Source organism: Scyliorhinus torazame, chromosome 5 (assembly GCF_047496885.1).
Source record: "Scyliorhinus torazame isolate Kashiwa2021f chromosome 5, sScyTor2.1, whole genome shotgun sequence".
NCBI lineage: Eukaryota > Metazoa > Chordata > Chondrichthyes > Carcharhiniformes > Scyliorhinidae > Scyliorhinus > Scyliorhinus torazame.
The window spans coordinates 99,210,528-99,227,261 of record NC_092711.1 but is presented as its reverse complement, the minus strand read 5'-3'; the positions used below and the strand labels follow the sequence as shown (position 1 = coordinate 99,227,261).

The following is a 16,734-nucleotide window of genomic DNA, read 5'->3' as shown; positions in this document are numbered from 1 at the left end:
GGGGGAGAGGCATTAGTCAATCCACTGTCTCCCAACTTCGCCAAACAAAGAGAGGGGGAGGGGCATTAATTAACCCACTGCCCCCCCCCCCCCCACTTCCCCAGCAGAGAGAGGGGGGCATTAGTTAATCCACTGTCTCCCCACTTCCCCAACAAAGAGAGGGGGAGGGGCATTAGTTAATCCACCGTAACCCAATTCCATGACAAAGAGAGGAAGGGGGCATTACTTAATGCACCGTACCCCCACTTCCCCAGCAAAGAGAGGCGGAGGGGTATTAGTTAACACACTGTACCCCCACTTCCCCAACAAAGAGACGATGGGGGCTGAGATAATCCACTGTATACCCGCTTCCAACAATGAGGGGGGATGGGCATTAGTTAACCCACTGTACCCACACTTTCCCAACAAAGAGAGCAAAGGGGCAATACTGACCCATTTTACCTCCACTTTCCCGACCAAAAGAGGAGGAAGGTGATGAGTGAACTCTCTGTATCTCCACCTCCAGCAGGGAGAACCCAAAGGCAATTTGCTGACCAGAGAGAGGGAGATTATTAACTCAATATCCTCCCAGTCCCCAAGCAGGGAGTTTGGAAGTAAACGGTTCTCCAGACTAAGAACTCAGTTACTGACATTACAAGACGGCACTTAGCTTACTGGCTGAAGGGTTTCAAAGACCATCATGATAAAGATGTATTTTTTTAGCACCCTTTTTCCTCTTATCCGTCTGCTAAGACCGATTCCCCAAAATCCAAATCCAGACTGGTGATTGAATTCTCCCTGGGTTTTCACTGTTCTCTCCTGAGGCACTTCCTTGTATTTTTGCATTAGGTCAATGATGTCAGCTTGCAACTCACAGAAAACACACTTAGAAGCAGAAAGTTCAACATATTCTACATCGGTATCAATAATACCCACAACTGGAAAAGCTGCAGGCAGCTGATACAAATACACAGACAGATAAACAGACACAAACGCGACACACACTCACACGTACACACAAACACACACATAGACACACACATAGAAACACATGCATAAACATACACCCAGGCACAACGAACCACACATATTTTGACACAAAAACACACGCAGACGTGCGCAACAATTCACAAACATGCACATAAACACAAACTAGCAAACGTTTATACACACAGACACACGTGCACATACACACACAAATCCACACACACAAGCGGCTACACAAATGTACACAAACAGACACATACAACCACATGTCCACACAGATTCACAAACATATGAAACGAGACAAGCAGACTGACTGAATAATATGAAACACAAATGTAACCAATAACATGTACATTAGCACAATTTCACGATGACATAAATAATTCCACTCAGAGACAATAATCCACACTAACACACTTATGGTCTCACGTGGACACATATTAGCAGACTCGTACGCACATTAACACGAACACACATGAATACACATGGAGTCATCAATACACAGCAATAGAGAGTTATAAACAATCATCAACGCATAAATAGCACTGCTGCCTCACAGCGCCAGAAACCCGGGTTCAATTCCAGCCTCGGGTGATTGTCGGTGTGGAGTTTACAGGTTCTCCCGTATTTGTTCCTGTTTCCTCCGTGAGCTCCAGTTTCCTCTCACAGTCCAAAGATGTGCAGGTGAGGTGGATTGGTCATGCTATATTACCCCTTAGTGCCACAACGTTAGGTGGGGATACGAGGTTCCGGAGAAAAGGCAGGGGCATGCGTCCAGGTAGAATGCTCTTTCGGAGGGTTGGTGCAGACTCAATGGGCCGAATGGTCTCGTTCGGCACAGTAGGGATTATATGATGATGATTCTATGATGAAACACACGCATCAACAAACACACAAACGCACTTATCCAGACACAAACATTAAGACACTGACATGCATGTTGAACGTATAAAGACACATTAACACTTTTATTACTGGGCAGGGAAGTATAAACTTATATTAACACAGGCATTAATACATAAACATAGACTTCAACACACAAACACACACAATCAAACACTCATATTTACACATTGACAGAAGATAAACAAAGTTCACGTACAGACGCTGACACACAAATACACAGATCAATACTCATTGACACAGGAAACACACAATGACACTTATAAAGACATCGGAACACACGAATTTCGCATCTACACAGACACAAAAGATAAAGAACAAACACAAACTTCAGGCAAGGGCGGCACGGTGTCATAGTGGTTAGCACTGCTGCCTCACAGCGCCAAGGACCTGCGTTAGGTCCCACTCCTGGGTCTCTGTCCCAGTGGAGTTTGCACATTCTCCCCGTGACCCGTGGGTCTCACCCCCACAACCCAAAGATGTGCAGGGTAGGTGGATTGGCCGCGCTAAATTGCCCCTTAATTGGAAAAATTAAGTAACACAGATCGATTTCTGAGTGTCACGAACTCAACAGTAGATATGCAATGAAAAATATTTTAAAGAATGAATTAGCAGCGGGAGAAAATGAAGCGAGAATATTAAAAACATATCCTGGATTAATAAACAATCTGATTATATTTATTCGGCTCTATCCTCATAGATACCACAGACCACACCTGGACTGAAGACGATGAGGATGATAACGGGAACATCTGGACAACCGCTTCCACATTCATCACCCTGTTCTTCCTGAGCATTTCCTACAGCGCTGCAGTCACTCTGGTGAAGGTGAGAAGATTCAATCCACTCACACTTCAAACTGACAGAAACCGTTTCAAAAATCTCTAAATGTTTGATTGATTAAAAACTCTAACATCAATGTCCCTGATCATAAACATCTGCTTCATCATTTTCTCTCTCTTTTACAGATCAAGTGATTGGTTGAATTTCGGACGCTGTAGATTTTACCCAGCTGTTTATTATGATCTGTGTGTGACACAAATACAATATCTCCTCTTGGTGACTCTAACAGTAAAATCTTCTCAGTTTATTATTCTGTAACTGAGACAATCATGGGCAGTATTTCTGTTTTCAGTTTAAAATGTACGAGATAATTTTGGCTGTAATGTCATTGTAGCTAATCATGTCCCTAAATGTTATGTCTAAATAAGTAACCTATCTCGTACCTTATTTACAACAGTTGCCTTCCCTTTATGTTGAGCTCCTGTTCTCTCTTTCTGGTGTCTGTTACAGTTGTACATACATTTGGCAGCTCAGAGGGCGTGTGTTCTGTTCTCATTGTGACCCTCAATCATTATGTTCCCTTTTGTTAACTTCAGAATAAATTTTTGTGTAATATGTTCTCTGAAATGTTAATAAATATTGAATGAAAAATGAAGAAAGTAAGGCTTTGCTGAATTCCTTTCTCTCAGGTCCATCGGCACCGCTCCATTTCCCCGATTACAGTTTTCTCCCCTTTCCCAGACAGATATTTCTCACCAGTCCTATCTGGGATGTGTCTGAACTCAAGGCCCCTCAGCGAAAAAAACACTGCGCCACCAAGCGGCCCATCCGGGCTAAGACACCTTTAGCTTTGCCATGTTTTTGGTAAACTCCAGACAGAATGCCAGCTAAAGAATTCCACAGATTCACTACCCTCTGAGAAAAGAAATGTCTCCTCATCTCTGTCCTAAATTTGAGACCCCTTATGCTTAGATTATGCCCTCTGGTCCTAGAGTCTCTCACAAGAGGAAACAAGATGATTTTTCAGGCTGTGTAACTGGTTAAAGCTCTTTCCACAGTCAGTTCACTGGAACACTCTCACTCAGGTGTGTGTTGCGTGAGTCTCGGTGCTTTTCCAGTCACACTGATGTTTCCACAGTCAGTTCACTGGAACACTCCCACTCAGGTGTGTGTGTATCTCGGGGCTTTTCCAGTCACACTGATGTTTGAAATCTCTTCCCACAGTCAGAACAGACAAGCACATTGACAGTTTGTGATGTTTAGATCCTAATGAATTGAGTGACTGTCAGATCTCGATGTTATATTTGGTTCGAGTTGCCAGGCTGCCAATCCTCCCGTTCTAATGCCTGAAAAAGAAGTTTACAAAACTGATCACTGTAAGAATGGGGTAGAAATTCACAACAGACCATTCTAGTTTCTATTGAACCTTCTTTCCTCTCTTGCTTTCCCCAAGCATGTGGTCCAGTCAAAATAAAAGACCAAAATCAGCAAGTCCCAACAACAGTGTCACTGCCTGTGCGGAGTTTGCCCGTTCTCCCCGTGTCTGCGTGGGTTTCCTCCAAGTGCTCCGGTTTCCTCCCACAGTCCAAAGATGTGCAAGTTAAGTGGATTGGCCATGCTAAATTGCCCTTATGTTAGATGGGGTTGCTGGGTTACAGGGATAGGGTGGAGGTGTGGGGTTAAGTAGGCTTAAGTAGGATGCTCTTTCCAAGAGCCGTTGCAGACTCGATGGGCCAAATGGCCTCCTTCTGCACTGTAAATTCTATGATTGTACCTCTATGATTATTTTTTTTAAAAAGATATATTTATTAAAATTTTTTAACACAATTTTTCTCCCTTACAAACAATAACCCCCCCCCCCCTCCCCTCATAACAAAAAGAACGAGAAATCGCGCAGAGCAAGAGATAAACATGGCAAAATGATATATTTACACAGCTTTGTACACTGGCCCTCACCCGTACGTGCCAGTTTCCCCAACCCTTCATGTTATCTCTTGCTCATCCACCCTCCCAAGCAGTCCCCCCTTTCCCCCCTCCCAGGACGTCCCCTCCACCCCCCCCCCCAAGGTTGCTGCTGCTGCTGACCGACCTTCCTCTAACGCTCCGCGAGATAGTCTAGGAACAGTTGCCACCACCTGCAGAACCCCTGCGCAGACCCTCTCAAGGCGAACTTAATCCTCTCCAACTTTATGAACCCAGCCATATCATTTATCCAGGACTCCAGGCTGGGGGGCTTCGCCGGTCTACTCGGGATGCAAAGGCCAGAATGCCGGCCTCTTTCGCATCCTGCACTCCCGGTTCGTCCACTATTCCAAATATTCGGACTTTCACCACCTGAGATATTGCTCCCGCCACTCCTCTCCAGAACCGCTCCAGTGCCGGGCATGACCAAAACATATGGACATGGTTTGCCGGGCTCCCTGAGCACCTTCCACATCTGTCCTCTACCCCAAAGAACCTACTTAACCTCGCCCCCGTCAAGTGCGCTCTGTGGACCACCTTAAATTGTATCAGGCTGAGCCTGGCACACGAGGAGGAGGAATTAACCCTACCTAGGGCATCAGCCCACAGAACTTCCTCGATCTCCTCCCCCAGCTCCTCCTCCCATTTACCCTTCAACTCTTCTACCAGCGCTTCACCCTCTTCTTTCAACTCCTGGTGTATTTCCGACACCTTGCCCTCCCCGACCCATACACCCGAGATCACCCTATCTTGAACTTCTTGTGCCGGGAGCAACGGGAATTCCCTCACCTGTTGCCTCGCAAAAGCCCTCACCTCCATATATCTAAAGGCATTTCCCGGGGGTAACTCGAACTTCTCCTCCAGTGCCCCTAGGCTCGCAAACGTCCCGTCGATGAACAGGTCCCCCATTCTTCCAATCCCCGCCTGATGCCAGCTCTGGAACCCCCCGTCCATCTTCCCCGGGACAAACTGGTGGTTACCCCTGATCGGGGACCACACTGATGCTCCCATTGCACCCCGGTGCCGTCTCCACTGGCCCCAGATCCTTAGCGTTGCCGCCACCACCGGGCTCGTGGTATACTTTGTCGGCGAGAGTGGCAGCGGTGCCGTCACCAACGCCCCCAGGCTCATTCCTTTACAGGACGCCATCTCCATCCTCTTCCATGCCGCCCCCTCTCCCTCCATAACCCACTTGCGGATCATCGCCACATTTGCTGCCCAGTAGTAGCTCCTCAGGTTTGGCAGCGCCAACCCTCCTCGGTCCCTACTGCATTCCAGGAACCCTCTCCTTACTCTCGGGGTCTTATTCGCCCACACAAACCCCATAATACTCCTGCCTACTGTCTTAAAAAAGGCCTTAGTGATCACGATGGGAAGGCACTGAAACACAATCAGAAACCTCGGAAGGACCACCATTTTGACCGACTGCACTCTACCCGCCAGCGAGAGCGGTAACATGTCCCATCTTCTGAAATCCTCCTCCATTTGCTCCACCAACCTCGTCAGATTCAGTTTATGTAGGGGCCCCCAACTCCTGGCTATCTGGATCCCCAGATACAGAAAGCTCCCCTCCGCCCTCCTCAGCAGTAGGTCCCCTATCCCTCTTTCTTGGTCCCCCGCCTGTAATACAAAGAGCTCACTCTTCCCTACATTGAGCTTATAGCCCTAAAACTCCCCAAACTCCCTTAGAGGCTGCATGATCTCCACCATCCCCTCCATTGGATCCGCCACATACAGCAACAGGTCATCCGCATATAGCAACACCCGATGCTCTTCTCCCCCTCGGACCACCCCTCTCCATTTATTAGACTCCCTCAGTGACATGGCCAATGATTTGATCGCCAATGCGAACAACAGGGGGGACAGGGGGCACCCCTGCCTCGTCTCTCGGTACAGTCAAAAGTACTCTGACCTCCGCCGGTTCGTCACTACACTCGCCAGTGGGGCTCTTTAAAGGAGCTTAACCAAATTGATAAACCCTACCCCGAACCCAAACCTATGCAGCACCTCCCAGAGGCCCTCCCACTCTACTCGGTCAAAGGCCTTCTCCGCGTACACAGCTGCCACTATCTCCGCCTCTCCCTCCACCGATGGCATCATTATCACGTTTAAGATCCGCCGCACATTTGTGTTTAGTTGCCTGCCCTTTACAAATCCCGTCTGGTCCTCGTGGATTACCCCCGGGACACAGGCCTCGATCCTCGTGGCCAGCACTTTTGCCAGCAACAATGCACCCACATTGAGGAGCGAGGTCGGCCTGTATGATCCACATTGCAGTGGGTCCTTGTCCCGCTTTAGGATCAAAGAAATTGTCGCTTCCGACATTGTCGGGGGCAGGGTCCCCTCCTCTCTTGCCTCATTAAAGGTCCTCACCAGTAGCGGGGCCAACAGGTCTGCGTACTTCCTGTAGAACTCCACCGGGAATCCGTCCGGTCCTGGGGCCTTCCCCGCCTGCATGCTCCCCAAACCCTTGGTCAGCTTCTCCAACCCAATTGGTGCCCCCAAACCAGCCACCTCTTGCTCCTCCACCCTCGGGAATCTCAGCTGATCTGGGAATCATCTCATCCCCTCTTCCCCCGCTGGGGGCTGGGATCTGTACAGCTCTTCATAAAAGGCCTTGAATACCTCGTTTATTTTCATCGCACTCCGAACCGTGGCTCCCCTTCCATCTTTGACTCCCGCTATTTCCCTCGTTGCCATCCCCTTACGGAGCTGGTGTGCCAGCATCCGACTAGCCTTTTCCCCATACTCGTAGGTCGCCCCCTGCGCTTTCCTCCACTGTGCCTCCGCCTTCCCTGTGGTCAACAGGTCAAACTCCGTCTGGAGCCGTCGTCTTTCCCCAAGTAATCTTTCCTCCGGGGCGTCTGCGTATCTCCTGTCCACTCTCGAAATCTCCCCCACTAACCTCTCCCTTTCCATACCCTCTGTCTTCGCCCTATGAGCCCTAATGGAAATGAGCTCTCCCCTGATCACCGCCTTCAACGCCTCCCATACCACCCCCACCCGCACCTCCCCATTGTTGTAGGCCTCCAATAACCTTTCGATACACCCCCTCACCTTCCCACACACCACCTCGTCCGCCAGCAGTCCCACATCCAGCCGCCACAGCGGGCGTTGGTCCCTCTCCTCTCCCAGCTCCAGTTCCACCCAGTGCGGGGCATGGTCCGAAACGGCTATGGCCGAATACTCCATCCCCTCCACCCTCGGGATGAGCGCCCTACCCAGAACAAAGAAATCTATCCGGGAGTGGACTTTGTGTACATGGGAGAAGAAAGAAAAATTCCCTGGCCTGCGGCCTTGCAAACCGCCATGGGTCCACTCCCCCCATCTGATCCATAAACCCCTTAAGTACATTGGCCACCGCCGGCCTCTTTCCAGTCCTTGATTTGGAGCGGTCCAGTGCTGGATCCAACACTGTATTGAAGTCCTCTCCCATTATCAGGCCTCCTATCTCCAGGTCCGGAATGCGCCCCAACATGCGCTTCATGAATCCTGCATCATCCCAGTTCGGGGCGTATACGTTTACCAACACCACCCACGTCCCTTGCAGCCTACTGTTCACCATTACATATTGCCCTCCATTGTCCACTACAATAGTCTTGGCCTCAAATGACACCCGCTTTCCCACCAATATTGCCACCCCTCTATTCTTCGAGCCCAGTCCCGAGTGGAATACCTGTCCTACCCATCCCTTTCTTAGCCTGAACTGGTCCGCCACCTTCAGGTGTGTCTCTTGGAGCATGACCACGTCCTGGAGCATGACCACGTCCGCCTTCAGTCCCTTTAAGTGCGCGAACACTCGAGCCCTCTTCACCGGCCCATTCAGGCCCCTCACATTCCACGTTATCAGCTGGATTGGAAGGGCTCTCACCCCCCCCCCCCCTCCCCCCCGCCGACTAGCCATCTCCTTTTCTGGGCCAGTCCCGTGTCCACACCTCCCTCACCCTCAAGTCCCCCAGATGGGGACCCCCGCCCCGACAACCTCTCCTGTGTCCCATTCCCTTTCGGCCAGTGCAGCAGCAACCCTTTCCCCCCACCCCACTTCCCCCTCTCCCCTCCCCCCCGCTAGACCCCTGTCTAGCTTTTTTGCTCCCCCCATGTCACTCCCGTAAGTCAGCTGACACCTGCTGACCCCGGCTTCCCCTGGTGTCCCATTGACCTCCCCGTGTGGGAGCCCCCCCAATCTATCTGCATTCCTTCGTTCCCCTTCCCGCCTTTCTTCCCAACACCCCGCTTTCCACAGCCCACTCCGCCCCCTCTGGCGCATCTCCTGTCGCGGCCTTGTCTCTCTCCCCCAGACCATGTAACATACCTGCGCGTGGTTGACCCCCTATATACACCAACCATTACACATCAAACCTCAAACGTCCCCCCCCACCCTCACAAACCCTCAGTTAGAGTCCAACTTTTCGGTTTGAATAAAGGTCCACGCCTCTTCAGGCGTTTCGAAGTAATAGTGTTGGCCCTTGTATGTGACCCACAGTCACGCTGGCTGCAGCATTCCGAATTTCACTTCTTTCCGGTACAACGCCGCTTTTGCCCTGTTGAAACCTGCTCTCCGCTTTGCAACCTCCGTGCTCCAGTCCGGGTATATTCGGATCTCTGCATTGTCCCACTTACTGCTTCGCTCCTTCTTGGCCCATTTCAGGACCCAATTTCTGCCCGTGAACCGGTGAAACCTCACCACCATCGCCCTTGGCGGCTCATTTGCCTGGGGCTTCCTCGCCAGCACCCAGTGTGCCCCGTCCAACTCCAGCGGCCTCGAAGGGGCCTCCTTGCCCATCATCGCCCCGAGCATCGTGCTCGCATATGCCCCAGCATCGGCCCCCTCCAATCCTTCAGGGAGACCCAGGATCCGCAGATTCTTTCTCCTCGACCTGTTCTCCAGGTCTTCGAGTCTTCCCGCCTACCTCTTGTGTAGCGCCTCATGCTGCTCCACTCTCACCGCCAGGCCCAAGAGCTCGTCCTCGTTCTGACTGACTCTTTTCTCTACCTCCTGGATCTTAACATCGTGGGCCTTCTGGGTGATCCCGAGTCCTTCAATTGCCGAAAGCATAGGCGCCAGCATCTCCTTGCGCATCTCCTCGCGCTGCTCCTCGAAGCAGCGCTTGATGAACTCCTGCAGCTCCCCTTTGTCCCTGGCCGCCGCCATTTTGTTTTCTTTCCCTCGCTTCTCCCGCTGCTCCAGTGCCGATTTTTTGGCCGTTACACTTCTGGTCCCTTTCATAGAAGTTGGAGGGGGACCTCTCTCTTCCCTTCCCCACGGGTTGACGTCAAAAAAAGTTCCGTTGGGGCTCCTCTAGCGAGCCCGAAAGTCCGTGGTAGCGGGAGCTGCCGAATCGTGCGGCTTAGCTCCGCATAGCCGCAACCGGAAGCAGTTGTGGATTTTATCAGATCAGCCACGATCTCATTGAATGGCAGATCATATTCCATCAGCTGAATGGCCAACATCTGCTCCTCCCTCTTATAGTTTTATGGTAGCTGGGGGAAATAGCAATTGAATGAATTAATAAATCAGATTTCTTTACCCAGTAACTAACCTCACTGTCAACCTGTCTTGGGGACCTCGGAAGGAAGAGTGCAGAAGAGCTTTTACCTGGCATAGAACCCTTGATTTCCAGGCCTTTAATGTGTCTAAGCGAGTTATTCCATATAATAATTTCATTCCATATAATAATAATCACTTATTGTCACAAGTAGGCTTCAATTAAGTTACTGTGAAAAGCCTCAAGTCGCCACATTCCACCGCCTGTTCAGAGAGGCCGGTATGGTAATCGAACCCGCGCTGCTGGCATTGGTCTGCATTGCAACCCAGCTATTTAGCCCGCTGTGCTAAACCAGCCCCTCATGCAATCTGCAGCTGCTCTGGGAATGTTTGATGGGGACAGTTGATTGAAGAAGTCCTGGCGACATCTTGCCTCCAACCAATGATGCAACTGTCCTGCGAGTGTTTGAAGGGACAGTAGGCCCTGCCTCTGTATTGTACCAGGCCGTGAACCCACCTCTGTTTATGTTATACTACCTCGTACCCGTGTCAGTTTATATTCAATAAGGATCTGTTTCTGATTTTTCATATTAAACTAGGCCACCAATTAGAGGACATGCCTTGATCAATAAGGAGTTCAGGGGTTATTGGAAGAAGGCAGGAGAATGGGGATTCGGAACATATCGGCCAGGATTTAATGGCAGAGCAGTCTCGATGGGTCGAATGGCCTAATTCTGCTCCTATATCTTATGGACACATGGAACCTGTTTGTCTCTGTTTACATTAACCTAGAACCTGACTCTGTTTCTATTAATTTAAACCTGTCTCTGTATTAAATTAGACACAGCCTCAGTTCTGCATTGGGCCATATCTCTGTTCATATTACACTGGGCCCGGCCTCAGTATTTGCTGCGGTAAACCATCCACAATAATGTTGAAAGTGGCTGGGGTGGAAATTGTGAAGATAAAGAAAAACTGAGGTAACAGTAATAATGTAAAATTATTCAGCGAGCAATGCTGATCTATGCCCAGATAAACGTCGCCATCTGTCTTGTCAGCACCCGAGCTGTGTGTACATACAACCGCAGATCTCCCTGATCTTCTTGCACCCATTTCAAATTGTGCAACTTAACTTCTATTGCCTGGGCCTAGTGCAATAAACTAAGGGAATGGACCAGTTGTAATTGTGCAACATAAGCAAAGGACCATGAGATAAATAACTGAGTACTTAATGTTACAGCAACATTCATTCTCTTCACAACGGCCACACAGTAGCTGCAGTGTGGAACATCGACGGGATGCACTGCAACAACTCGCCAAGAATTCTTCAACAGCACCTTCCATACCCGAGACCTCCGAGAATCACAAGGGCAGCAAGCACATGGGAACACAATACTCTGCATCCTCCTACACATACAGCTCTCTGGGGCAGAAATTGGTCATGGGCACTGGAAAAGAAGAAATGCCAACTGCAATCTAATTCCGCTAACTGCACTGAAAATGAATATCAAATGTTGCATCGCACACACTGTAGACACTATACATCCCGTTTCAGGCTGTTGCCATATACTGATTTCTTGTCCAAAATATGTATTTAATATATTATATTTCCATCTCAAAGACATGTGGAATAATGCGCCCACAGTTAAAAACAGAGGCATCATCTGGTGCATTAATAAAAGTGAGCACGTCTCGGAAAAAATAGGCAGATTCAGGATCAAATATAGAATCCCTATAGGGCAGAAGGTCACTCGGCTCATAGCATCTGCACCTACCTATGAAAGATCACCCTCCCCCATCCCCCGCCCTTGCACCATGACCTGCGCAATTTAGAATGGCCAATAAACTTAACCGCCGCATCTTTGGACTATGGGAGGAAACCGGAGCACCCCGGAGGAAAGCCACTTAGACACAGGGAGAAAGTGCAAACTCGGCACGATAGTCAAGAATTGAACCCTGGAGCTATGAGGCAGCAGTGCTAACCTCTGCGCCACCGTGCCACTGGCACCATAAGCAGAGACTGGGTCTAGTGCAATCTAAACTGAGTTCTGGTCTAGCGGAGTGTCGACTGATACAAATTCAGACACAAACAATGCAGCAATAAGAAGGATATTGTACAATACAAGAATAACAGGCAGGGCCTAGTGTTATATAAACAGGGACATGGACAGGTGCAGCATTAACTAAAGAAGGATTGACTTTATTAGAATCTAAATATCTAGTAGAGTAATAATTGAGACAGAACCACATGTGATGCAAACAGAATGTTGTTCCAGTTTACGATGCACAGATAAACGTTCTGATGCAGTAACGATTGTGACGCATTTCTTACCAGATTAACCTAGACATGGGTCAGTGCGTCATAATTAATGATTTGTAATATAAACAGGGTGTGGGCTGGTATATTAACAACTGATATTCAGCCGAGTGCAGGAAAACTGAGAGAGAGCCTGTTGCAATGTGATAGAGACACGGCCGAGTGTACTTTAAACCGAGGCGGGGGCTAGGTGAATGTAAGCTGAGCGATATGTTTAAAATGATTTAATAGGATCTTGGCGTCACCAGTAAGTCAACATTTGATGCCAATTCCTAATTGCCCTTGAGAATGTGGTGTTGAACCCTCTTATTGAACCATTGCATCCCATCCTGAGCAAGTACTGATCGGAAGGGATTCCAGGATTTTGACCAGTGACAGTGAAGGAACAGAAACATTGTTCCCATCAAGATGGTGTTTGGCTTGGCGGGGAACTTGCAAGGCCTACTGTTGCAATGCATCGGTCGGGCCTGGTCCTTTTAGATAGCTGAGTTTGTGGGTTTGGAAGGTGCTATAGAAGGAGGCAGTTGCTGCAGTAGATTCTTGAATATCGTTCACGCTGCTAGAATTGTACACCCGTGATTCAAGGAGTGAATGTTTAAGCTGGTCGATGGGGTGTTGTCGAGACGGCTGCTTTGTCCTGGATGGCGTCGCGATTCTCTCGTGTTGCTTGAGGGGCACATGTGAGACAAATGGAGAACATTCAGTTAAACTCCTGACTTCTGCCTTACGATGATGGATCTGGGTTAGGATGTCAGGAGGTGAGATACTCACCGCAGAATTTCCAGCCACTGAGCTGCTCTTGTAGCCATATTATTTAAAAGAGTCTTCCAATTCAGTTATTAATCAATGAAAATCCAGAGGATGTTGATAGTGGGGGATTCAATCACGGTAGTGTCATTTAAAATCCAGGGGAGATGGTTAGAATCTCCCTTTTTGTGATGGCCATTGCCTGACACTTGTCAGCCCAAGCCTGAATGTTGTCCAAGTCTTGTTGTATATGAAGACAGACTGCTTCAGTATTAGAGGAGTCGAATATGGTGCAGAACATTTAGTAATCATCAGCGAACATCCCACTTCTGACCTTATGATGAATTGAGAAGCTAGGGCCGGGGACATTATGCTATGGAGACTATATGTGACAGGGTGATCCTTGACACTTCTCATGAAGTTGCTGATGATCGAATGCGGACTGACAGGGAAATAATTAGCTGGGTTGGATTTTTCATGCCTTTTGTGGACGGGTCATGTTTGGCAATGTTACACATTGTTGGGTGCATGCCAGTGCTGTACCTGTACTGGAGGAACTTATCTGGGGCGCAGCCAGTTCTGGAGCACAAACCTTCAATATTGCTGCTGGAATGTTGCCAGGGATAATGCGTTTGCAGCGCCGTCTGCCATTTCTTGATATCGTGTGGAGTGAATCAAATTTCCTGAAGACTGACACCCATGATGGTGCGGACCACCAGAGGAGGCCGAGATGGACCATCCTCTCGGCACCTCTGGCAGAAACTTTCAGTCTTGTTTTTTGCTCTGACCTGCTGGGGTCCCCCATCATTGAAGAGGGGGATTTTATTGAGGCTCCTATGCTGGCTTTTTGTTTATTTATTCAATAATATTCAGGACTGGATGTGGCAAAACTGCAGAGATAGATCCTGTATATTGAAAATAGGATCACATTGATTGTGTGATATAAACATTGACAAGTACTGGTGCAGTATTAACTTAAACAGACTGTTGTGTATTATAAACAAAGACAGAGTCTAGTCTGACAAAAATACAGATGAAGTCCAATTTAAAATTAGCAGAGACAGCAGTAATTATTGAGGCAATGGCTGCTTCATGTAATGCAAGGCATCTCGATTTAAATTCCATCTGCTGGCCAAAATTTGCAATTTCAGTTACTGTGAAAATGTCGCTGTCAGGTATAATCTATGATGTTGATGTATCCATAATCCATTTCCACAAATGTAATATCACATCGCCTTCTGCGGGAGGTGCCAACATTTAAAGTGTAACTAATTGCAGGTGTCGCTGACTGATTCTCCCACATTTAAATCAGCACCAGAGCAAAGCGGCTCAATTCCTGGTCATGCATTTTTGTTCATCTTTGTTAAATAGAGAAATGTTTACCTGGGCGCTGGATGGAGTCTATGGGAAATGTAACATTCATCTGACAAACATAGTGTTGGGGAGAGTTTATTGATTCATTATACCACCTGGAAAATGGTTGGGGTCATTGTCTCCGAAGGTTCCCAGGAAGTTAACATGGGATTTTAATTTTAAAGGGGAAATGTGGGTGTGCGTGTAAGACAGAGAGAATGCGTGTGTGAGAGACTGTGTGTGTGTGTGTATTTGTGTGAAACACATGTTGCGTACAACTAAATTTCACAAAGGCCACGGCATCCTTCTATTTCCAATAGATACACAGCAAATAGTTCCACAAATGTTGCACCTGAAGCTCCCAATTGTCTTCTGGGTTGTCATTTTCTCGGTTTGTGTCTATTTCAAAGCTGCTAAATCCACTGGTCCTGGTGGTTCACACCAGCCCGCTGGAGGTGTCGCCATTTTTTTCAGTTTGCAGCTGGTGACTCCCAATTGTGATGATCAATGTTTAGGTTTCGGGACATTATGTCACACTTGGAAGAATCATTGAAGCGGAATATCGGGCTTCCCACTGGGTGCGTGGCTCCGGCTACTTCGCAAAGATTAAACTGGCTGAGCTATTTTTCTTGACAGCTGTAAGTCGTTGTTTCACAGTCATACAACAAGGTTCTGCGAGCTCGGGCCTTATAAACCATCAGCTTGTTCCAAAGGGTCAGCTTGATGTTATTCCATGGACATTCAATGAGTAAAACAAAGGTCGGATCTGCTTTCCCCATGACAGCATCACATTCTACTTCAAGGCAGCCTCTCAGCGCGGAAATTCGGCAGCAGAAATTGCTCGCCTGCTCTTATTTTGCGTGACCATTGGCGAAAGTGCAACACCTTGTCCCAAGACCACGGTTTTCCTCATACTACTCATTGGTAAGGAAGAACAAGTTACAGGCACCGGAGACATAGTTTCTGTAGATGAAGTTTTGTTTGGATGATTCCGCGTAGAGGAATTCTCTGTTGAGGATGTATTGTGATTATGTCTCCATTTTGATGACTGGCAGGTTGTAGAGGTTGCAGCCTGGCCTAGTGTGCAAGTGGACTTCATCCATATCTTCAGGGAAGACGAAGATCAGCAGGATGCTGTCCAATAAAGTTGGGTGTGGGACACGGTCCTCTTTCATTCAATTATTCACTTAGAATCTGTCGGAAGTGGAATCATCAATCTGTACAGTGTTTTGCCATGGATAGAGTGAATGAAACAGTGGAGCTTTAGCAGACAGCCAAATGTCTCCAAATCTTATAGTCCCTGCTCTGCTGACGGTGTCGAAAGTTTATTGCGATTGATGAACGTAAGGTGAAGGTGTGTGGCAGAGGGAGCAGATCATGTCCAGAGTAAATCTTGCGACATGAATACCGCACCTTGCTTCCAGCTACATTCGGCCTGCAAGCAGATGAAGTGTTTAAAGTGTGAAACTAGCAAAGGCCTTCCCAGTGCTGCTATGAATGAGATATGTCAATAGTTGCTGCAGCTTCCTCTGTCCACTTTGCTTTCACATATTGGTTATGATTTTACATCATGGATCTCCTGTGGGATGGTTTATATTTTCCAGCAGAGAAGGAGCAGGCCATAAATGTTCAGAAACATAGTAATTATATTCACAGTTTTTCATTTATTTATGAACATAAATAATTAGATTCACCAACTCCCATCGTTTCACAAAGATTACAACAGTTTTAAATTAAGTTATACGGTGTGGCCGTCGCAGGCTCGCCATGATTTATTGCCATCGCTAATTACCCTTCACAAAGGGCGGTGAACTGCGTGTTTGAACCTCTGCCGTCACTCTGGTGCAGGCACACCGACGATGCTGTTAGGGAGGGAGTTCTAGTCATTTGAACCAGCGACAGCGAAGATTCGGCGATATATTTCCAAGTCCGGATAGTCAGTGATTTGGAGCGGAATGTCCAGGTGGTGATGGTAGAAATGAAAATGTCTGTACCTAATGTGACGTTAATGCACCTTTCAATCCCGATTTGTTATTACACTGTTTTGGAAAGTAATTCAAAGTCTGCAGCTGTCCACTGAGTTTCGCAGTATTTCTGTTTTCACATTAATATGTTTTTAGTCTGGTGTCTTCATTAATTTGGGTGAGGACATCTTGAGTGACTTATTGTACATGAAATGACCACATGTTCCAAATATTACCGTCCCTCCTCAACCTAA

General features: G+C 48.0%; 1 protein-coding gene across 1 annotated transcript in view; it reads left to right on the top strand.

Moving 5' to 3' along the window:
• Nucleotides 1-16,734, top strand: part of LOC140419119 (uncharacterized) — a 439,103-nt gene that overhangs the window by 159,960 nt on the left and 262,409 nt on the right. The gene's annotated exons all lie outside the window — the stretch shown is intronic.